This window comes from Nycticebus coucang, chromosome 11 (genome assembly GCF_027406575.1).
Source record: "Nycticebus coucang isolate mNycCou1 chromosome 11, mNycCou1.pri, whole genome shotgun sequence".
Lineage (NCBI taxonomy): Eukaryota > Metazoa > Chordata > Mammalia > Primates > Lorisidae > Nycticebus > Nycticebus coucang.
The window spans coordinates 122,134,206-122,157,706 of NC_069790.1; the positions used below are offsets into that span (position 1 = coordinate 122,134,206).

Genomic DNA, 23,501 nt, shown 5'->3' on the forward strand with positions numbered 1-23,501 from the left:
CAGGAGAATCGCTTGAGCCCTGGAGTTTGAGGTTGCTGTGAGCAGTGATGCTATGGCACTCTACCCAGAGCAACAGCTTGAAGCTCTTTCTTAAATAAATAAATAAATAAATATAAGGGCAGTGTGAAGTTATCCCTATAACCACCTCCCTCCTACCTGTACTTCAGCCTGTTTTCCTGACTACAACTGTAACATACACTTCTGAAATGTCACTCATCCACAGTCTTCGGTATGTGTCAATGTTCCTAAGAGAATCCTTAAACATCACCCATCCACAGTTTTCCTAGAAGAAAAAAGCACTGGTGGATGGGCGCCCATAGCTAAGGTGGCGGCCACATGCACTGGGGCTGGTGGGTTGGAACCCAGCCAGGGCCTGCTAAAGAACCATGACAATAATAACAAAAAAATAGCTGGGCACTGTGGCAGGTGCCTGTAGTCCCAGCTATTTGGGAGGCTGACGCAAAAGAATTGCCTAAGCCCAAAAGCAGGAGGTTGCTGTGAGCTGTGATGCTACAGCACTCTACTGAGGGCAACAAAGTGAAACTCTATCTCTAAAAAAGACAAAGAAATGTCCACCTCCTTCTGCATCCAACATAGTTTCCTTCACAGGGTACTTTATTTTCAAAGGAAATTTCTGATTCTGGAAGCTCTGAACCTTAACAAGGCTTCTGGAAATGCTTCAGGGAGTCAGTGAACCCTCCCCCTTAAATTATACTGAATTTGTATTTTTCTGTATTGAGAAGATAGACCAAAAAGATATGCAACCCAAAAAAAAAGAGTTAACCAAGATTAAACTGAACTGCCACTATGATGATTCTTAGTATTTAATGTTAGCAAAATTAACAAATTCTTAACTGTATGTCAAACACAATTCTGAGAATTTTATACACATTCACTTATTTAATTCTCCACTAGCCCTATGAAATAGTTCCATTATTGGCTCGGCACCGATAGCACAGTGAGTACAGCGCCAGCCACCTGCACCAAGGCTGGCAGGTTCAAACCCGGCCCAAGCCAGCTAACAACTGCACAAAAAAAACAGCTGTGCATTGTGGCGGGCGCCTGTAGTTTCAGCTACTTGGGAGGCTGAGGCAGGAGACTCGCTTAAGCCCTAGAGTTTGAGGTTGTTGTGAGCTGTGACACCACGGTACTCTACCGAGGGTGACATAGTGAGACTGTCTCAAAAATAAAATAAAAAGATAAAGAAATAGTCTCATTATCATTCCACTTAGCAGATGAAGCAACTGAAGCACAAAGTCACTTGCCAAAGATCACACAGATCTGTCTGAAAATCGTAAAACTTCTTAAAATGAAATATGACCATTTGCTTGTGTACACATTTCCTACTTCTCTTAGCTTCCGAGTCAGAGAGAAAATTAAATGACTTTCTTGTCAAAGGCTCATCTCTGCAAGGCAACGGTTCAATGCCTGTAATCCTTGCACCCTGGGAGGCCGAGGCAGATTGACTGCCTAACCTTAAGAGTTCAGAGAATAGCCTGAGCAAGAGTGAGATCCTGCCTCAAAAAAAAAGATCACCAAGTGTTGTGGCAGGTGCCTGTAGTCCCAGCTACTCAGGAGGCTGAGGCAAGAGGATCACTTAAGCCCAAGAATATGAGGTTGCTGTGAGCTATGATGCCATGAGACTCTACCCAGGGTGACAAAGTGAGACTCTGTCTCAAAAAAAAAAAAAACTCATTTCTGCTAGGTTGCCAATCATACATCTATAGGCCACTAAATTCAAGAACGGTCTTAAGTACCACAAGTGTTGAATACAGAATTTGAAAGATAATTTATCCCAGGATAAAACTTGATTTGGGATTTTTAAGCCAAACAACTGATTAATTAAAAGATATCTGTTTAATGTCATCTAATGATCTAGTATGTAGAAAGATCCGTGGAATCCATTGAAGTGAACATTAATAAATGAGTTTAGTAAGACAATTAAATAACAAATCAATAACTACTCAGGGCTCAGCGCTCGCAGCATAGTGGTAACAGTGCCAGCCACATACACCAAGGCTGGCAGTTTCGAACTCAGCTTGGGCCAGCTAATCAATAATGACAACTACAACCAAAAAATAGCCAAGTGTTGTGGCGGGTACCTGTAGTCTCAGCTACTTGGGAGGCTGAGGCAAGAAAATCGCTTAAGCCCAAGAGTTTGAGGTTGCTGTGAGCTGTGATGCCACAGCACTCTACCAAGGGCAACATAGTGAAATCCTGTCTCAAAAAAATATATACAGGGCGGCGCCTGTGGCTCAGTGAGTAGGGCACCGGCCTCATATACCAAGGGTGGTGGGTTCAAACCCAGCCCTGGCCAAACTGCAACAAACAAACAAAAAAAAATAGCCGGGTGTTGTGGCGGGCACCTATAGTCCCAGCTGCTTGGGAGGCTGACGCGAGAGAATCGCCTAAGCCCAGAAGTTGGAGGTTGCTGTGAGCTGTGTGAGGCCACGGCACTCTACCGAGGGCCATAAAGTGAGGCTCTGTCTCTACAAAAAAAAAAAAAAAAAGTACAAGATCTGTATACTGAAAATCATAAAATACTGCTGACTGCAATCAAAAAAGATCAGAAGTTACCTCATTTGATACTTAATAATCACAGGCAGCAACATCATTTGGTTACAGTTTTACGTTGTTGCCAAGGTTATTATTTTTCTAACATGAATACAAAATGTCACTTTTCAGTTTAACATCTTCAATGACTCTTTATTGTTTACAGTAAAAATCAAAATTTCCAGTTTACCTCCCTTTTTTATTTCTTCCCATGCTGGACTGACTGTAGGTTATTAAAAAGTAAAGTCCAGGGCGGTGCCTGTGGCTCAGTGAGTAGGGCACCGGCCCCATATGTCGAGGGTGGCGGGTTCAAACCCAGCCCCGGCCAAACTGCAACAAAAAAATAGCCGGGCGTTGTGGCAGGCGCCTGTAGTCCCAGCTGCTCGGGAGGCTGAGGCAGGAGAATCGCGTAAGCCCAAGAGTTAGAGGTTGCTGTGAGCCATGTGACACCACGGCACTCTACCGAGGGTGGTACAGTGAGACTCTGTCTCTACAAAAAAAAAAGTAAAGTCCAGGGTCAGACATACCTGGATTCAAATCCTGCCTGAAACTAAGGGTTCTACCACATGATTATTAAGTATCAAACAAGGTAACTTTTGGTATGCGCTAGAAGTAATGGTCCAAGTACTAGTTCCTACCTCCCCCTATTCTCATCAGTAAAGTTGGCTTACATTCTTCAAGACTCAACGCAGGGCCTCTTTGAGCACTTGCTCTGTCAATGGAGGCTCATTCTATGTCCATTGTGAATTTATCCTGCATTGTAAGCTTTCTTCGTAAGCCTACCTTTCTCTTCCTCAATAAACTTTGTTTCAGGTTTGGCCTTACCCCTCCCCCAAAAAGACTCAATACAGATGTTTTCTTTCTTCAATTCTCCTGAAAAGTTCTTCCTTCACTCTAAGCTTCCACAAACTCTGCACAACCTTCCATTAAAGAATGTGTCATTCTGGGCGGCGCCTGTGGCTCAGTCGGTAAGGCGCCGGCCCCACATACAGAGGGTGGCGAGTTCAAACCTGGCTCCAGCCAAACTGCAACCAAAAAATAGCCGGGCGTTGTGGCAGGTGCCTGTAGTCCCAGCTACTCCAGAGGCTGAGGCAAAAGAATCGCTTAAGCCCAGGAGTTGGAGGTTGCTGTGTGTGTGAGGCCACGGCACTCTACCAAGGGCCATAAAGTGAGACTCTGTCTCCACAAAATAAAAAAAAAGAATGTGTCATTCTGCAGTGAATCTGGTTTGCACTGAATTATGAAGACCTGAGTGTAAGAATCTTGTCTTATTTTGGTCTCTCTGGCGTAAAGTAGATAGATGGCTCAGCTCAGTAAGTAACTGATTTTGCCTAACATCTTTCTTGGGTGTTTAACAGAGCACAAATAAAAAAGGCAAATCTGGGGTGGTGCCTGTGGCTCAATGAGTCCCAGGGCATCGGTCCCATATACCAGAGGTGGCGGGTTCAAACCTGGCCCCTGCAAAAAAAAAAAAAAAAAAAAAAAAGGCAAATATGACTGAGAATAAAGCATATGTCTAAAAAACATACTTTGGGGGGGAAATGGTTTTAATTGCCTATTATCTAACACCCAAGCCAACTTCAAATGAACACATAGCATGAACAAAAAATAAACCTTTGTCGGGGCTTGGTGCCTGTGGCTCAAGCGGCTAAGGTGCCAGCCACATACACCTGAGCTGGCGGGTTCCAATCAAGCCCGGGCCCGCCAAACAACAATGAGGGCTACAACCAAAAAATAGCCAGGCACTGTGGCAGGCGCCTGTAGTCCCAGCTACTTGGGATGCAGAGGCAGGAGACTCGCTTGAGCCCAGGAGTTGGAGCTATGATGCCACTGCACTCTACCCAGGGCAACAGCTTGAGGCTCTGTCTCAAAAAAATAAAAACAAATAAACCTTTGTCGGGCAGCTCCTGTGGCTCAAAGGGGTAGGGCACTGGCCCCATATGCCGGAGGTGGTGGGTTCAAGCCCAGCCCTGGCCAAAAAACTGCAAAAAAAAAAAGAAAGAAACCTTTATTAACTGCCACTAAAAAATGGGATTCTTCCTTACCACAGTATATTCCTTTTTTTTTTTTTTTTTTTGGAGACACAGTCTCAGTTGGTCACCTTGGGGGTTGAGTGCTATGGTGTCACAGCTCACCTCAAACTCCTGGGCTCAAGCACTCCTCTTATCTCAGCCTCCCAAGTAGCTGGGACTATGGGCACCTGCCACAATACTGGCTAGTTTTCCTGTTTCTAGAGACGAGGTCTCCCTATTGCTTGGGCTGGTCTCAAACTCTTGAGCTCAGGCAATCCACCTGCCTCCACCTGCCTCCACCTCCCAGCGTGCTACGATTACAGGCATGAGCCACCTTGAGCAGCCCTGAGATACTTTACTAAGAAGAATATTCCTGGGCGGCGCCTGTGGCTCAGTGAGTGGGGCCCCGGCCCCATATGCCGAGGGTGGCGGGTTCGGACCCAGCCCCGGCGAAACTGCAACAGAAAAATAGCCAGGCATTGTGGCGGGCACCTGTAGTCTCAGCTGCTCAGGAGGCTGAGGCAAGAGAATCACGTGGGCCCAAGAGTTACAGGTTGCTGTGAGCCGTGTGATGCCACGGCACTCTGCCTGAGGGCGGTACAGTGAGACTCTGTCTCTACAAAAAAAAAAAAAAAAAAGAAGAATATTCTTCAACTACACCCATCCAGGTAAATACGAAAGATGCAATGTCTCCATCTTTTTAATGGCTAAATAGTATTCCATGGGGTCAGGCATAATGGCTCATACCTGTAATCCTAGCACCCTGGGAAGTATATAAATGAGAACATGATTTTATTCTCCCTTTTACCCAAAATAAATATTTCTATTACTTCCTCACCATGCTGAAGTCAAAAACTGGGGGCTCAGGATCCAACAAAGCACTGCAATCAGTTATTACCAACCATGTGGGCCTCAATATGAAATCATCTGCCATAACACATGGTTGAATATCACTATTCTCATGCATGGGAAAATTAGGCCTCTCATGATAAACCAATTGCACAAAGTGATGGAGACTGCTGGCTGCTTCTATAATATCCATTCCTATTTTGGTAACCAGACCCTGAATCTACTCTAGGTCTCAAAAAAAAAAAAATTTAACTTACACAAAGTCAAACAGCTAATAGGTAGTGGAGCCTGGATTTGAATCCAGACAGACTTGGCTCCAGAGTCCGTGATGGCCCCAGAACTTGGTTTTCTCATTTATCAAAACTATTTTTATTACAGGCTTTTAAAAAAATACACAGAGGCTGGGTGCAGTGGCTAAGGCCTATAATCCTAACACTTTGAGAGGTTGAGCAAGGCCAATAAATTTCTTGAGCTCAGGAGTTCAAGACCACCCTGAACAAGACCGAGACCCCCCCCCCCACTAAAAATAGAAAAAAATAACTGGACATTGTGGCTCTGTACCTCCCTAGACTAGGGACCTATAGTCTAGGGAGGCTGAGGCAAGAGGATTGCTTAAGCCTAGGACTTTCAGAGTTTTGAGGGTGCTATGAGATAGGATGCCCCAGCACTCTACCCAAGGCAACAGAGTGAGACTCTAACTTAAAAAAAAGATAAAAGAAAGAAAAAAATTAAAATTAAAAATGCATAGATATAAGTTTGAAGTAATATACATGGCCAGACACAGTGGCTCATGCCTATAATCCCAGGACTCTAGGAGGCCACAGAAGATGGATCACTTGAATTTAGGAGATTGAGACCAGCTTAAGGAAGAGCAAGACCCCCATTTCTACTGAAAAAAAAAAATTAGAAAAACTAGGGCAGGCTCAGCACCTGTGGCTCAAGTGGCTAAGGCGCCAGCCACATACACCTGAGCTGGAGGGTTCGAATCCAGCACGGGCCCACCAAACAACAATGACAGCTGCAACCAAAAAATAGCCAGGTATTATTGGTGGGCGCCTGTAGTCCCAGCTACTTGGGAGGCGGAGGCAGGAGACTTGCTTGAGCCCAGGAGGTGGAGGTTGCTGTGAGCTTGATGCCACAGCACTCTACCCAGGGCGACAGCTTGAGGCTTTGTCTCAAAAAAACAAAAACAAGGGCAGCACCTGTAGCTCAGTGAGTAGGGTACCAGCCCCACATACTGAGGGCAGCAGGTTCGAACCCAGCCCCGGCGAAACTGCATCAAAAACTAGCCAGGTAAAGGGCCAAGGAAGGGGAAGGGAGGGGGGAGGTTTTGGTGGAGGGAGGGTAATGGGTGGGGCCACATCTATGGTGCATCTTAGAATGGGTACAGGCGATTGCACTAATGTACACAGCTATGATTTAACAATAAAAAAGAAAAAAGAGGGGCGGCGCCTGTGGCTCAAGGAGTAGGGTGCCGGTCCCATATGCCGGAGGTGGCGGGTTCAAACCCAGCCCCGGCCAAAAACCACAAAAAAAGAAAACTAGCCAGGTGTTGTGGCAGGCACCTGTAGTCCCAGCTACTCGGGAGACTGAGGCAAAAGAATCACCTAAGCCCAGGAGTTGGAGGTTGCTGTGAGCTATGATGCCACAGCTCTCTACCGAGGGCAATAAAGTGAGACTCTGCCTCTTAAAAAAAATATATAGGGGCGGCGCCTGTGGCTCAGTAGGTAGGGCGCCGGCCCCATATACTGAGGGTGGCGGGTTCAAACCCAGCCCCGGCCAAACTGCAACCAAAAAATAGCCAGGCGTTGTGGCGGGCGCCTGCAGTCCCAGCTACTTGGGAGGCTGAGGCAAGAGAATGGCTTAAGCCCAGGAGTTGGAGGTTGCTGTGAGCTGTGTGTGGCCACAGCACTCTACCGAGGGCCATAAAGTGAGACTCTGTCTCTACAAAAAACAAAACAAAAAAAATATATATATATATAGAAAAACTAGGCAGGCATTATAGCAGGTGCTTATGATCTCAACTACTTGGAAGGCTGAGGCAAAAGGATCGCTCAAACCCACGAGTTTGAGGTTGCTATGAGCTATGACACCATGGCACTCTACCCAGTAGGACAGAGTAAGATTCTATCTCAAAAAAATTAAAACCTGGGCGGCGCCTGTGGCTCAAGGGGTAGGGCGCCAGTCCCATATGCCTGAGGTGGCAGGTTCAAACCCAGCCCCGGCCAAAAACCAAAAAAAAAAAAAAAAAAAAATTAAAACCTTAGGCTTGGCACCTGTTGCACAGTAGTTATGGCGCCAGCCACATGCACTACTCTAACCCAGCCCGAGCCTGCTAAACAACAACTGCTACCAAAAAATAGCTGGGCATTGTGGCGGGCGCCTATAGTCCCAACTACTCAGGAGGCTGAGGCAAGTGAATCGTTTAAGCCCAAGAGTTTGAGATTGCCGTGAGCTGTGATGCCATGACACTATACTGAGGGTAACAAAGTGAGATTCTGTCTCAAAAAAATAATAATAATAGTTGAAATTAAAATAAAAAAGGAATGTTCATTATCTTTCTCTAGGTACAAAATATACATATAGTTTGGGTTTATATTTTGTTTTGTTCTGTTTTTTGAGACAGAGTTTCACTATGTTGCCCTTGGTAGAGTGCCGAAGCGTCACAGCTCACAGCAACCTCCAACTCTTAGGCTTAAGCGATTCTCTTGCCTCACCCACCCAAGTAGCTGGGACTATAGGCACCTGCCACAAAGCCCAGCTATATTTTGTTGCAGCTGTCATTATTGTTTAGCTGGCCTAGGCCAGGCTCAAACCAGCCACCCTCAGTGTATGTGGCTAGCGCCATAACCACTGTGCAATGGGTGCTGAGCCAGGGGTTGAGTGCTTTTTACAAAATAACTTTATTATAAAGTTATACTTTATAATAAAGTTATTACTAAAATTACTGCTTTACACATTTTGAAAAAATGTTCCTCAAGTAAACAATGTAACATATGAAGAAGGACAATTAAGTACAAGACTTCAACCTACAGGCTCAGTGCCCAAAACCCAGTGGGCACCTGCCACCATTCACTGAGGCAAGGAGGTTTAAACCTGGCCGGGCCTGCTAAACAAGGACAACTTCAACAACAACAAAATTGGACTCAGCATCCACACCATGGTGGTTACGGCACCAGCCACATACACCAAGGCTGGCAGGTTCAAACCCAGCCCAGGCCAGCTAAAGCGACAATGACAACTGAAGAAAAAAAATAGCCAGGCGTTGTACTCTTCTTACCATTAATGTTTAGAAACAGGGCAGCTGGGGGGGCGGGGGGGGCCGGTGCCTGTGGCTCAAAGTAGCAGGTTCAAACCCAGCCCCAGCCAAAAACTGCAAAAAAAAAAAAAAGGCAGCTGTATACTATTAAATGACAGCTCGAGGCTATCAAAAAAAAAAAAAAAAAACAACCTACTTTCCCACTTTCTCTAGGGAGTTCATGAACTTAATAAGACCACGAGCAAAAACAGCTCTGAATGGCTATTCTAGAAAAAGAGTTCCAAAATGGCTTTGAAGGGTGGACTAGGTGCTGGTGTAGGTATAGCTTCCCAAGGAAAGTGCTTTGAAGGTGAATGTAGTGATACTCAACCTTTTGTAGGTTGAATTCTTTTTTTTTTAAGACAGTCTCATTATGTTGCCCTCAGTAGAATGCCCTGTCATCACAGCTCATAGCAACCTCAAATTCTTGGGCTTAAGCAATTCTCTTGCCTCAGCCTCCCAATGAGCTGGGACTACAACCTGGCTTTTTTTTTTTTTTTGGAGACAGAGTCTCACTATGTTACCCTCGGTAGAGTGCCATGGCGTCACAGCTCACAGTAACCTCAAACTCTTGGGCTTAACTGATTTGTTGTTGTTGCAGTTGTCATTGTTGTTTTTTTGTTTTTTTTTTTTTTTTGGTTGCAGTTCAGCCGGGGCCAGTTTGAACCCACCACCCTCAGTGTATGTGGCTGGTGCTCTACCCACTGAACAACAAGAGCCACGAAGAGAAAGTGTTTTGAAGGGTGGACTTGGTGCCAGCACCAGTGCATAGCTTCCCAAGGAGAGTACTTCAAAGATAATCATAGCAACATGCAGCAAGGTATGTAGTATGTAGTATTCAGTGATATTCAGCAAGGTATGTAGGTATTCAGTGAGATATTTAATGCTTTTTCGAGGATGAGTTCATAAACTTAACTGTCCAAACCTCATCCAGTGGTTCTCAACGTTCCTAATGCCACAAACCTTTAATACAGTCCAAAGGGGTCGCGACCCACAGGTTGAGAACTGCTGTCATAGACATTCTCCCACCTCACTATCCACAGATCTACCTCTCTGTCTTGATTAAAAACTGCAGGGCGAGGGCAGCGCCTGTGGCTCAAGGAGTAGGGAGCCGGTCCCATATGCCGGAGGTGGCGGGCTCAAACCCAGCCCCGGCCAAAAGAAAAGAAAAAACAAAAAAAACTGCAGGGCGGCACCTCTGGCTCAGTTGGTAAGGCGCCGGCCCCATATACTGAGGGTGGCGGGTTCAAACCCGGCCCCGGCTGAACTGCAACCAAAAAAAAAAAAAAAAAAAAAATAGCTGGGCATTGTGGCGGGCGCCTGTAGTCCCAGCTGCTCGGGAGGCTGAGGCAAGAGAATCGCTTAAGCCCAGGAGTTGGAGGTTGCTGTGAGCTGTGTGAGGCCATGGCACTCTACCGAGGGCCATAAAGTGAGACTCAGTCTCTACATTAAAAAAAAAAAAAAAACTGCAGAGCAGGGTGGCACCTGTGGCTCAGTGAGTAGGGTGCCGGCCCCATATACCAAGGGTAACAGGTTAAAACTCAGCCCCGGCCGAACTACAACAAAAAATAGCCAGGCATTGTGGCAGGCACCTGTAGTCCCAGCCACTCGGGAGACTGAGGCAAGAAAATTGCCTAAGCCCAGGAGTTGGAGGTTGCTGTGAGCTGCGGCACCACAGCACTCTACCAAGGGCAATAAAGTGACACTCTGTCTCTACAAAAAAAAAAAAAAAAAAAAAAACCGCAGAGTAGGCTCAGCCCCCATAGCTCAGTGGTTAAGGCATTGGCCACAAACACCAGGGCTGCCAGGTTCAAACCCGACCCGGGCCTCCTAAACAACAATGACAACAACAACAACAAATAGCCAGGTGTTGTGGCAGGTGCCTATAGTCCAACCTATTTGGGAGGCTGAGGCAAGAGAAACACTTAATCCCAAGAGTTCAAGGTTGCTGTGAGCTGTGACGCCACTGCTCTCTACTGAGGGTGACAAAGTAAGACTCTGTCTCACAAAAATAAAAAATAAACTCCATAGTAATCCAGTCATGGGTATTTTGTTGTTACTAACTTTTCTCTATGAATAAATGCTACTGCCATGAATATCTCGGTATATACATAATGCCCATTTGTGCTTAGAATACAGTATATGCTGATTTTGTTTCTTGTTCTTTTAGGCATTTCTTGATCCTCCATCTCCTAAGGGTAACAAAGCATCCTAACCCTTTATTTTTTTTTTTAATTTGGCCGGGGCTGGGTTTGAACCCGCCACCTCCGGCATATGGGACCGGCGCCCTACCCGCTGAGCCACAGGCGCCACCCCCTAACCCTTTATTATCTCCCACATTCTATATTCTCAGTGATGATAAGTCACCTCTGCAATCACTTACCCTACCTCCACCCGTCCTACATCCCCATGTACTCTGCAAGCATCCAATCTACCTCCCAGACATCTATGCCAGAAACTTCAAGATTCCTCTAATAAGAGCTTTCTTCCATCTCATCACAACTACCAGTAATCTACCCTTTGCCTTGATCACTTCACACTCCAATTATTGCAAAAGTCTATTATCTCTGCCTCCAGGAAACGCTTTTCTCCATATTACCAAGGTGATTTTTCTAAAATAGCCATAATCAAATCACCGAGTATTTGAGTGCCTACATTCAACTGCATAAAATGCTACCCAGAATACTACAAAGCAATTTAATAAGGTCCCTATCCTCAGGAAGACTCTAAATATCTACTTTATTTTTGTTACTTTTTTTTTTTTTTTTGAGACAGAGTCTCAAGCTGTCACCCTGGGTGGAGTGCCATGGAGTCATAGTTCACAGCAACCTCCAACTTGGACTCGAACAATTATCTTGCCTCAGCTTCTCCAGTAGCTGGGACTACAGGTGTCCGCTACAGCGGCAGGCTATTTTTGAAGACAGGGTCTTGTCTTGCTCAGGCTGGTCTTGAACCTGTGAACTCAAGCAATCTATCCACCTTGGCCTCCCAAAGTGTTAGGATTACAGGCGTGAGCCATGGCGCTCAGCCCAGTTTTTCCATTTTTAGTAGAGATTGGGGGGTGGGGGGGTCTCGATTTTGCTCAGGGTGGTCTCGAACTTGTGAGTGCAAACAATCTACCTGCCTTGGCCTCCCAGAGTGCTAGGATTGCAAACATGAGCCACTGCACCCAGCTATAAATATCTACTTTAAAAACCTCAATTTAAAAAATAAGATAACTTGGGCATAAAGGAGAGGTTAAAAACCTATAGCCCACTGGTGTTCCAGAGAGTAAAACTAGCCTGTTAGATGTAGTCCCAGGTAGTGTTTTAAATTTTCATTAATAGAAAACATTTGAAATATTTTTTAAAAATCAAGAAATTTCACATAAAAATCCAGGTTTCCCACTCTGGGAGGCCGAGGTGGATGGATTGCCCTGAGCTCACAGGTTCCAGACTAGCCTAAGCAAGAGTGAGACCCCATTTCTAAAAAAAAACAGCTGGGCGTTGTGGAGGGCTCCTGTAGTCCCAGCTACTTAGAAGGCTAAGGCAAGAGAATCACTTGAGCCCAAGAGTTGAAGGTTGCTGTGAGCTATGACACAACACCAGCACTCCACCAAGGATGACAAAGTGAGAATGTCTCCCAAAAAATGAATAGATAAATAAATAAATAAATAAATAATCCAAGTTTCTAGCCTCTGTTGAAAAATCAGAATATAGGGCGGTACCTGTGGCTCAGTCGGTAAGGCGCCGGCCCCATATACCGAGGGTGGCGGGTTCAAACCCGGCCCTGGCTGAACTGCAAACCAAAAAATAGCTGGGCGTTGTGGCGGGTGCCTGTAGTCCCAGCTACTCGGGAGGCTGAGGCAAGAGAATCGCTTCAGCCCAGGAGTTGGAGGTTGCTGTGAGCTGTGTGATGCCACGGCACTCTACCGAGGGCGATAAAGTGAGACTCTGTCTCTACAAAAAAAAAAAAAGAAAGAAAGAAAAAGAAAAATCAGAATATCTAAAAATAATATGTCAATAGCAACCGTTGTTGGCACCCATGCCTCAGTGGGTAGAGCGCCACCCACATACACCAAGGCTGGCAGGTTTGAATCCAGCCCAGGCCTCCTAAAGCAACAAGGACAAATGCAACAGAAAAATAGCCAAGCATTGTGGCAGGCACCTGTAGTCCCAGCTACTCAGGAGGTTGAGGCAAGAGAATCGCTTAAGCCCAAGAGTTTGAGGTTGCTGTAAGCTGAATTCTACCCAGCACAGCCACAGTACTCCACCCAGGGTGACAGCTTAAAACTCTGTCTCAAAAAGAAAAATAAATAGCAAACATTAATAAGAATTGTGCATCTTATCACCTTAATTAAGCAAGGCATAAAGACTTCTAGGACTCTCCAAGGCCTTCTTTCCCCAACCTAAGGCCTTAAATGTCAGCTGTCATTGAGGATCTTAAAAGCAGCATACAAGTCATTTAATTTGCCCACATGCTCCCTGTAAACACTTTGTAAGTCCTGGACTAGAGAAAAAAGCCCCAACACATTAGTCTAGTATTCAAGGACTATCACAGCTTGCCAGACAACTATAATACATTAGGCCTCTTTCTAGTCACACTCCACCAACACACCAACTTTATACCTCCCCTCCTCAATAATTTATTCACATTTCTCCACATGAAACTATTTCATTTTCTTCACTCTATGTGGCTAAATCCCACCAATCCTTCAAGGTCTAATTCAAGTACTACTTCCACCAAATCTCTGAGGACCCCTCTCAACCACAGTGAATTTTCTCTCAGAGGTGACTGCCCATATCAGCATTTATTTAGCATGTATATGCTCTTTGAATAACATGCCAAATTAAAAAGTTACAGAGAAGCATAGAGAGCTTAAGATTTCTTTTTTTTTTTTTTGTAGAGATAGAGTCTCACTTTATGTCTCAGTAGAGTGCCCTGGCATCACACAGCTCACAGCAACCTCCAACTCCTGGATTTAAGCGATTCTCTTGCCTCAGCCTCCCGAGTAGTTGGGACTACAGGCACCTGCCATAATGCCCGACTATTTTTGTTGTTGTGGTTGCAGTTTGGCAGGGGCTGGGTCTGAACCCACCACCCTCAGCATATGAGGCCGGCACCCTACTGACTGAGCCACAGGTGTCGCCCCAAAAGCTTAAGATTTCTTAAACAATTTCACATTTGTGTATCATACATAGCTACTGCTACCACAAAACTAACAGCAGAAGCAAAGTGAAATAATTTTCCTATCTTTTACATGAGGCTTTTTTTTTTCTTTTGAGACACAGTCTCAAGCTGTAGAGTGCTTTGGCACCATACTTCGCAGCAACCTCAGACTCCTGGGCTTAAGCAATACTCTTGCCTCTGCCTCCCAAGTAGCTGGGACTACAGGCACCCATCACAATGCCCTATTTTGTTGTTGTTGTTCTTGTTGTGGCAGTTGTCATTGTTGTTTTAGCTAGCCCAGGCCAGGTTCGAACCTGCCAGCTTCATGTATGTGGTTGGCACCCTACCCACACTGAGCTACGGGTGCCGCTCGTACATGAGGCTTTTTCTAGATTACAGGGAAAGAGCAAAAAGAGCTATGTCATTCTTGCTTCTCCAAACTTGTGCTCTTAAGTTCTTCAAATTCTGCAAATAAACACTTTCAATTCTAAATTCAAGACTGATCTTTCTTTTTTTTGGCCGAGGATAGGTTTGAACCCTCCACCTCCAGCATAAGGGGCTGGCGCCCTCCTCCTTTGAGCCACAGGCTCTGCCCAAGACTGGTCTTTCTATTATGTTTTTCACAATGACCACCAGCATACATTTATATATAGAGGCCAAAATAAAAAAAGAAATCAGGCAGCACCAGTGGCTCAGTAGGGTGCCGGCCCCGGCCAAACTGCAACCAAAACTATCCAGGAGTTGTGGCAGGCACCTGTAGCCCCAGCTACTTGGGAGGCTGGGGCAAAAGAATCACCTAAGCCCAAGAGCTGGAGGTTGCTGTCAGCTGTGATGGCACAGCACTCTAGCCAGGGCGACAGCTTGAGGCTCTGTCTCTAAAAAAAAAAAATCATGTCTTTTCTACTCCATAACTTTTGCAACTTATCCTACCAACAAGTTCAGAAAATAGACATTGTAGCACAAACACAAGAAAGAACATTTTTTAAGAGGAAGAGGAAAGGGGTGGCTCCTGTGGCTCAAAGGGGTAGGGAGCCGGCCCCATATGCCAGAGGTGGCAGGTTCAAACCCAGCCCCGGCCAAAAACTGCAAAAAAAAAAAAAAAGAGAAGAGGAAGGAACTAATGAGTTTGTTAAAATTAAAAGATAAAAAACAATACATAGAAAAATAAAAAGTTCAGGTAAGTTTATTACATGGTAGCTAAAAATTATGTTCAACCCAAATGTCTTACAGATTAAAAATTAAATTTGCTGGGTGGTGGCTCATGCCTGTAACCCCTGTAATCCTGGGAGGCTGAGGTGGGAAGAGCACTTGAGGCCAGGAATTCCAGAACAGCCTTGGCAACACAGTGAGTCCCCTCTCTCCGCAAAAAAAAAAAAAACCAATTAGCAGAATATGGTGGTCAGAAGCTTATAGTCCTAGCTACTTGGGAGATGAGGTGGGCAGATCGTTTGAGGCCAAGAGTTTGAGACCAGCCTGGGCAATTCAGCAAGACCTCATCTCTGCAAAAAAATTAAAAATTAACTGGGCTTAGACAGGAGTGATGGCTCAGGCCTGTAATCCTAGCACTGTGGGAGGATCCCTTGAGCTCAGGAATTCCAGACCATCCTGAGCAAGGAGACCCTGTCTTAACTAAAAATAGAAAAATTAGCTGGGCATTGTGGCAGATGCCTGTAGTCCCAACTACTTGGGAGGCTGAAGTAGGAGATCACTTGAACCCAGGAGTTTGAGGTTGCTCTGAGCTAGGCTGCCACCACGGCTGACAGTTTAATCTACAAGAGTGAAACTTTGTCTCAAAACAATTAATTAATTAATTGGTTAACTGCTGCAGCTAATTAAGCCAACCATGCTCCTTTCCTCATGGGGACCTGGTGTGCAATGGTTTGCAAACAGCAGCCTCCTTGGTAGTGTATGCAGCCTGTTGCTTATATAGGTTGCTCTAAGGGACATTGAAGACATTCCTTTCCAATACATATTCATGTGTTAGACCTTGTGTTGTCCCCAATCTAGGCTCCGACAGGTATGAGTGGCGCTTTTGGAAAGCCCCAGGATACTGTGGCCACGGTTCACTTTGGCCTAGTCATCATGTTTATCCACACCAAACTACAGAACAAGGAGCATGTGATTGAGGCCCTTCACAGGGCCAAGTTCAAGTTCCCTGGCCACCAGAAGACTCACATCTCCAAGAAATGGGGTTTTACCAAGTTTAACTCAGATAAATTTGAAGACATGGTAGCTGAGAAGCAGCTCATCCAAGATGGCTATGGGGTCAAATACATCCCCAATAGTGGCCCTGTGGACAAGTGACAGGCGCTGCACTCGTGAGGACTTACACTGTGTTTTTGATCATGTGTGTCTACCAATAATAAATCCCATTTCCTGTCCAAAAATAAATAAATGAATAAAATAAATAAAATAACACTAACCGAGCTATATAGGTCTGCAGACCAAGCTACTCAAGAGGCTAAGGCAGGACTGCTTGACCCAAGAAGTCACAGCTGCAGTGTAGTATGACTATGCCACTGTACTCCAGCCTGGGCAAGAGACCTAACCCCTGTCTCTAAAAACAATAATAAAATGTCTTTCTTTTTTTTTTTTTTTTTTTTTTGCAGACAGTCTCACTTTGTGGCCCTCGGTAGAGTGTCATGGTGTCATAGCTCACAGCAACCTCCAACTCTTAGGCTCAGGCAATTCTTTTGCCTCAGCCTCCCCAAAAACTGGGACTAGGGGTGCCCACCACATCGCCCTGCTATTTTGAGAGACCAGATCTTGCTCTGGCTCAGGCTGGTCTCAAACTGGTGAGCTCAGGCAATCCACCTGCCTCGGCCTCCAGAGTGCTAGGATTACAGGCATGAGCCACTACGCCCAGTTTTAAAAAAAAACTAAGGGCCAGGCACGGTGGCTCACGCCTGTAATCCCACCACTTGGGAAGCTGAGGCCAGTGGATTGCCTGAGCTCACAGGTTCAAGACTAGCCTGAGCTAAAGTGGGACCCTGTCTCTACCAAAAAAAAAATAGAAAAACTAAGACAAGAGCCTCGCTTGAGCCCAAGAGTTGGAGGTTGCTGTGGGCTATGACGCCATAGCGCTCTATCCAGGATGACAGCTTAAGACTCTGTCTCAAAAAAAAATAAAATAAAATAAAAATTAAACTCACATCCTACTGAAGTTGCTTCACACCTCCCCACCAGGTAAGAGTACAGAAAGAGCATCTAGCATTCTTTATAAGATTCTTTATAAGTGAGAACTGACTACGAAAATGAAAACTTTTTGGAAGATCAGTGAGGTTCCTGTAAGTCCCTCAGTCATAAACTTTTAAGTGACCTAAAAATACAGGGTTAGACAACCACTATCTACCCAGAGAAACTTGACTGCAGCCGAGGAAAAATACGAAGTTTTGCAAACAAGGACAGGAGAAAACCATACAGATTCTCACTCTGTAAACTGACTGTAAATTGGCATCACAGAATTAACTATAACAAGAAAATTTTCAGAATGGAAAAGCAAACTGTTGTAATATTTTTAAATTTACATGAAAATTCATGTTTATCAAGTTTGCATATCAATAACCAATGTTAAATATATAAAACAGTATAATAAATGAAAAACATTATCAACTATTAAAAATTTCCATAAACAGGCTCGGTGCCTGTAGCTCAACATCTAGGGTGCCAACCACATACACTGGAGCTGGTGGGTTCAAATCCAGCCCCAGCCTGCCAAACAACAACGACAACTGCAACCAAAAAAATAGCTGGGCGTTGTGGTGGGTGCCTATAGTCCCAGCTACTTGGGAGGCTAAGGCAAGAGAATCACTTAAGCCAGTAGTTCTCAACCTTCCTAATGCCAAGACCCTTTAATACAGTCCCTGGTGTTGTGGTGACCCCCAACCATAAAATTATTTTCATTGCTACTTCATAACTGTAATTTTGCTACTGTTATAAATCGTAATGTAAATATCTGATATGCAGGATGTATTTGTACTGTTACAAAGGGGTCGTGATCCACAGGTTGAGAACAACAGGCTTAAGCCCAAGAGTTGCAGGTTGCTGTGAGCTTTGCTGTCACAGCACTCTACCGAGGGTGAAAAAATGAGACTCTGTCTCAAAAAAAAAAAAAAAAAATGCTGTGGCTCACACCTGTAATGCCAGCACTCTGGGAGGCTGAGGCAGATGGATCACCTAAGCTCAGGAGCTGGAGACCAGCCTGAGCAAAAGCCAGACCCCGTCTCTAAAAATAGCTAGGCACTGTGGTGGCGCTTCAGCTACTTGGGAGGCTGAGGAAAGAGGATTACTTGAGCTCAAAACTTTGAGGTTGCTGTAAGCTATGACGCCACTGCACTCTACTGAGGGCAACAAACTAAGACTCTGTCTCAAAAAAAAAAAAAAATCAGGCACCAGTACTCCGGAGGCTGAGGCAAGAGATTTACTTAAGCCCAGGAGTGCTGTGACGTCACAGCACTCTAACAAGGGCAACAAAATAAAACTCTGTCTCTAAAAAACAAACAAAAAGGGGAGACGCCTGTGGCTCAAAGGAGTAGGGCGCCAGCCCCATATGCTGTAAGTGGTGGGTTCAAACCCAGCCCTGGCCAAAAACCACACACACACACACACACACACACACACACACACACAAAAGGAAATATATAGGGCGGCGCCTGTGGCTCAGTGAGTGGAGCGCCAGCCCCATATGCCGAGGGTGGCGGGTTCAAACCCAGCCCCAGCCAAACTGCAACAAAAAAATAGCCAGGTGTTGTGGCAGGCGCCTGTGGTCCCAGCTGCTTGGGAGGCTGAGACAAAAGAATCGCGTAAGCCCAAGAGTTAGAGGTTGCTGTGAGCCATGTGATGTTATGGCACTCTACCTGAGAGCAGTACAGTGAGACTCTGTCTCTACAAAAAAAAAAAAGAAATATATATATTTATATATATATATATATAGTATCTATGAAATGTCAAGAGAGCCATTAATTATCAAAATTTTTCATTTATCAAATTTCCTAGAAAATAATAAAAATTAAGAATTACGGGCGGCGCCTATGGCTCAAGGAGTAGGGTGCCGGCCCCATATGCAGGAGGTGGTGGGTTCAAACCCAGCCCCAGCCAAAAACTGCAAAAAAAAAAAATTACTTTCAGGGTGGCACCTGTGGGTCAGTGAGTAGGGCACCAGCCCCATATACGGAGCTGGAGGAGGTTACTGTGAGCTGTGCCACCACAGCACTCTACCGAGGGCCAACAAAGTAAGACTATGTCTCAAAAAAAAAAAAAGAATTGCGTTCATAAAAATTACAAATTTACATTATCTCATAAAGCATGACTAACAATGATACCTCTCAACTGAAAACTGTTCTTTTATTTTTTTTTTCATTAAACTGCATATGGCCGTAATGCAATATTTTTCCATGGCTTATTTCAAGTTCACAGCTATGGAAACAAGAAATTTTAGGAAGGCACCTGTGGCTCAAAGGAGTAGGGCACCAGCCCCATATGCCAGAGATGGCGGGTTCAAACCCAACCCCGGCCAAAAACTGCAAAAAAAAAAAAACAAAAAAGAGAAGTTTTGTTGGAGAAAGGGCCCTACACACCTGCTGCACAGCCATTTTATGCTAGTCCCTTATATAACATCACAACTTGCGGCTAATTTTTCTGTAACAATAAGGCTGGTTGGCCTGGCACCTGGTAGCACAGTGATTACACCACCAGCCACATGCACCGAGGCTGACGGGTTGGAGCCCAGCCTGGGCCAGCTAAACAAGGACAACTGCAACAAGAAAATAGCTGGGTGTTGTGGCGGGCACCCGTAGTCCTGGAGTTTGAGGTTGCTGTGAGCTGTGATGCTACCGCACTCTATTGAGGGCGACATAGTGAGACTGTCTCAAAAATAAATAAATAAATAAACAATAAGGCTGGCTCTCTAATAATAGTAATTGGTTCAGAGTATAAAGAGTTGACTCAAGAGCGGCGCTTGTGGCTCAGTGAGCAGGGCGCTGGCCCCATATACCGAGGGTGGCGGGTTCAAACCCAGCCCCGGCCAAACTGCAACAAAAAAATAGCCGGGCAGGCGGTGCCTGTGGCTCAAGGAGTAGGGCGCCGGTCCCATATGCCGGAGGTGGTGGGTTCAAACTCAGCCCCGGCCAAAAAAAAAAAAAAAAAAATAGCCGGGCGTTGTTGGTGGGCGCCTATAGTCCCAGCTACTCAGGAGGCTGAGGCAGGAGAATCGCCTAAGCCCAGGATTTGGAGGTTGCTGTGAGCTGCGTGACGCCATGGCACTCTACCGAAGGCAATAAAGTGAAACTCTGTCTCTACCAAAAAAAAAGAGTTGACTCAAAAAGGGCCAAGGCTAGGCTCGGCGCCTATGGCTCAAGTGGCTAAGGCGCCAGCCACATACAACAATGACAGCTGCAACCAATAAACAGCTGGGCGCTGTGGTGAACACCTGTAGTCCCAGCTACTTGGGAGGGGGAGGCAGGAGACTCACTTGAGCCCAGGAGTTGGAGGTTGCTGTGAGCTGTGATGCCAAGGCACTGGACCCAGAGCAACAGCCTGAGGCTCTGTCTCAAAAAAAAAAAAAAAAAGAGGCCAAGGATAGTGCCTCAGAAATCCTATCCCCAGCACCCTGCTGCTTCTTCACCACCCCCTCATCCACCCAATTTCCAGCATCAACTTTGATGACTTGGTTAGAAACAAGGTAGAATGTTTCCTTGCCTTCTCAATTTTTTTTTTTTTTTTTGTAGAGACAGTGTCTCACTTTACTGCCCTCGGTAGAGTGCTGTGGTGTCACACGGCTCACAGCAACCTCCAGCTCTTGGGCTTACGCGATTCTCTTGCCTCAGCCTCCTGAGCAGCTGGGACTACAGGCGCCCACCACAATGCCCGGCTATTTTTTTGTTGTTGCAGTTTGGCCGGGGCTGGGTTTGAACCCACCACCCTCGGCATATGGGGCTGGCGCCCTACTCACTGAGCCACAGGCGCCGCCTGCCTTCTCAATTTAATAATGTGAATATATAGTCTAAGGATGGAAAAATAAAATCAAACCTTCAGGAAAAGTTTCCTTAACATTAACAGAAAAATAATTAGACCTTAGTGTGTGCATACTCTGGCAGGACCTTCTTTACCAAAGGTAAGATCTGTGCCTCTGATAATTATGAGCTACTTCAAATAACCAGTTGTGAAGATCTTTTAGACAAATGTAAATTTCAGTGTACCACTTGACATTCATACAACAGGAAATCCTTACCTATATATCAACTTTACAAATTCTACTAACTCCAGTTCAAATTTCTTGATTTTAGGTAGTAAACATAATCTTTCAAGTAATTACTAAATAATGCACAGCAATAACTATATAACCGAGGTTTTTTCTCTTTTTTAGAAAAGTGTATTAGTTAGCCTATGGTTTTTAAATGTGATAAAACGTACACACAAATTAGAAAATGAATTATCCATTATTAAAAATTCAACCTCAAGGAAAGTGTAATTGTCAGTGCACAGTTAACTTTTTTTTTAATCCAAGGATAAATATACTTTCTAAAACTGTCAAAAGGCATCTTCTCAAACTTAATACAATCCACTGGTCACTAACCACCTAAACACAGACATTTTAAAAACCTTTGTCACATTTCACACGGAATATTTATTTTCATTTCTTAGGTGAATTATTTGCAATTTCACATTATTCCATCAAATTACAGACTTAATTTATATTTATTACACATCAGTTCACGTTCAGGGTCTTCACTCCCTTACTACTGCAGGATCTTTTCCATATGGATTCTAACACGGTGTACAGATAAGTAACTGAAAAACCTCTCGTTTCCATTTTACATATTAGTGTCCATTTACATTCCTAAAACAATTGAGAGATCCCATTACCTTTAAAGGACTCCTAATTTTTTTTTTTTTTTTTTTTTTTGTAGAGACAGAGTCTCACTTTATGGCCCTGGGTAGAGTGCCATGGCATCACACAGCTCACAGCAACCTCCAACTCCTGGGCTTAAGCGATTCTCTTGCCTCAGCCTCCCGAGTAGCTGGGCCTACAGGCGCCCGCCACAATGCCCAGCTATTTTTTGGTTGCAGTTCAGCCAGGGCCGGGTTTGAACCTGCCACCCTCGGTATATGGGGCCGATGCCTTACCCACTGAGCCACAGGCGCCGCCCTAAAGGACTCCTAATTTTAACAAAAAGGTTTTCACTAAAAAGTTTGGAGCCACCCAAAGTTACCAGCAGACTTTACTTCTCTGCAAAGAATGTTGTAATAGTTTTCAAATTAAAAAAAAAAAAGCAAACTCTTAGAGATGTATTCTGAACATTCCAAAATTTTGATGTTTTATATTGTCAAATTATACTGTCATTCAATAGAAATATTTAACTTCTCAAAAAGCCGCCTATGTCATAATTAACTAAAATAATAAAATGGAGTAAATCAACCTTTCTTCCGGTGCACCCAGGAATTGCACTAGTATAAAGGAGCTCATTTCGGTAGTAGGGAAAGAGTGTGTAAGTATATACACCTGCGTGAGTGTGCATGCTTGCATGTGTATGGGATGTGACAATATGGACAGTTCTACTCTTGTAAGAATTTAAATGCAAATCTAAAACATAATAACCTTAAAATAAAGCTCAGTAGGGGTGGCGCCTGTGGCTCAAGGAGTAGGGCGCTAGTCCCATACGCTGGAGGTGGTGGGTTCAAACCCAGCCCCGGCCAAAAACCACAAAAAAAAATAAATAAAGCTCAGTAAGAGGGAAACAAATGCTTTTTCAATAGTGAAATGGGAAGCAACGGAGTTAAACCCTAACATAGCTTGTCCTGAGTTGCTTTAAGGATATAAAAGTGGCTCAGCAGTCTAAAGTTCCTTAAAACTCTATCTTCCTTCTTTAAATTTCAATTAATATGGGAATAATGGCATTTTATACCTGACATCATGTTACAATGCAAGTGGTGTGACAAACCCTAACTTTGTATTACAAAGAAGCTAAAGTAATATTGTATACAGCTTGTACTTGTTTCCCCCCTGATGTGTCATAGCTAGGTAAAGAGCTGGCAATAAAATATGGAGGTACGTTGAAGGCCCTGAATCATTTTCATAGTATTAATAAAAGGACTGCAGAAATAAAAAATAAAGGCCTGCAAAGCAAAACAGAACACATTTGGTCAAGAGCTTAATGGGTTCCCACAAACAACTCTGCTATGGCTCAGTTAACGCTACCATTTTTATATCAAATCGCAAACATAATAATGCTATTACTAAATGAATGCACTCTAACCAAACACCCTGTCCATAAATGTGCTGCCTCCCTTACGTCCCAACGCACCCTTCCACGACCAACAGTTCAAGAGAACATCCTATAACAAAATGAGTAAGCAGCACACGCCATTCTACAACTTCAAAAGACGATCGCAGATCACCCACGGCACACTGAAGAGCCTCAATAGCCAAGCAGTTTCCTGGCACTAAAACATGTCTCTTTATTTTTACGCGAAGTCGCCAAATACCACTTTGTACAAAGATATTTCTACTCATCTAACAAACTGGCGCATACACTCCTAATGTATGTTCAGACACAAGCGAAACCTATTACCAGCCCAGTGACAGTGAAGACTCACAAGTTAAGCAACATGTACATCTGTATTCCATCTGAATAAAGTGTTCC

General features: G+C 44.6%; 1 protein-coding gene and 1 non-coding gene across 12 annotated transcripts in view; one reads left to right on the forward strand and one right to left on the reverse strand.

The window, feature by feature from the left end:
- KMT2C (lysine methyltransferase 2C) overlaps positions 1–23,501 on the reverse strand; it is a 298,652-nt gene that overhangs the window by 273,421 nt on the left and 1,730 nt on the right. The window lies entirely within an intron of this gene.
- On the forward strand, positions 15,683–15,818 carry LOC128560590 (small nucleolar RNA SNORA70). The gene has a single exon (XR_008373073.1). It is a non-coding gene; the product is annotated as a small nucleolar RNA SNORA70 (small nucleolar RNA).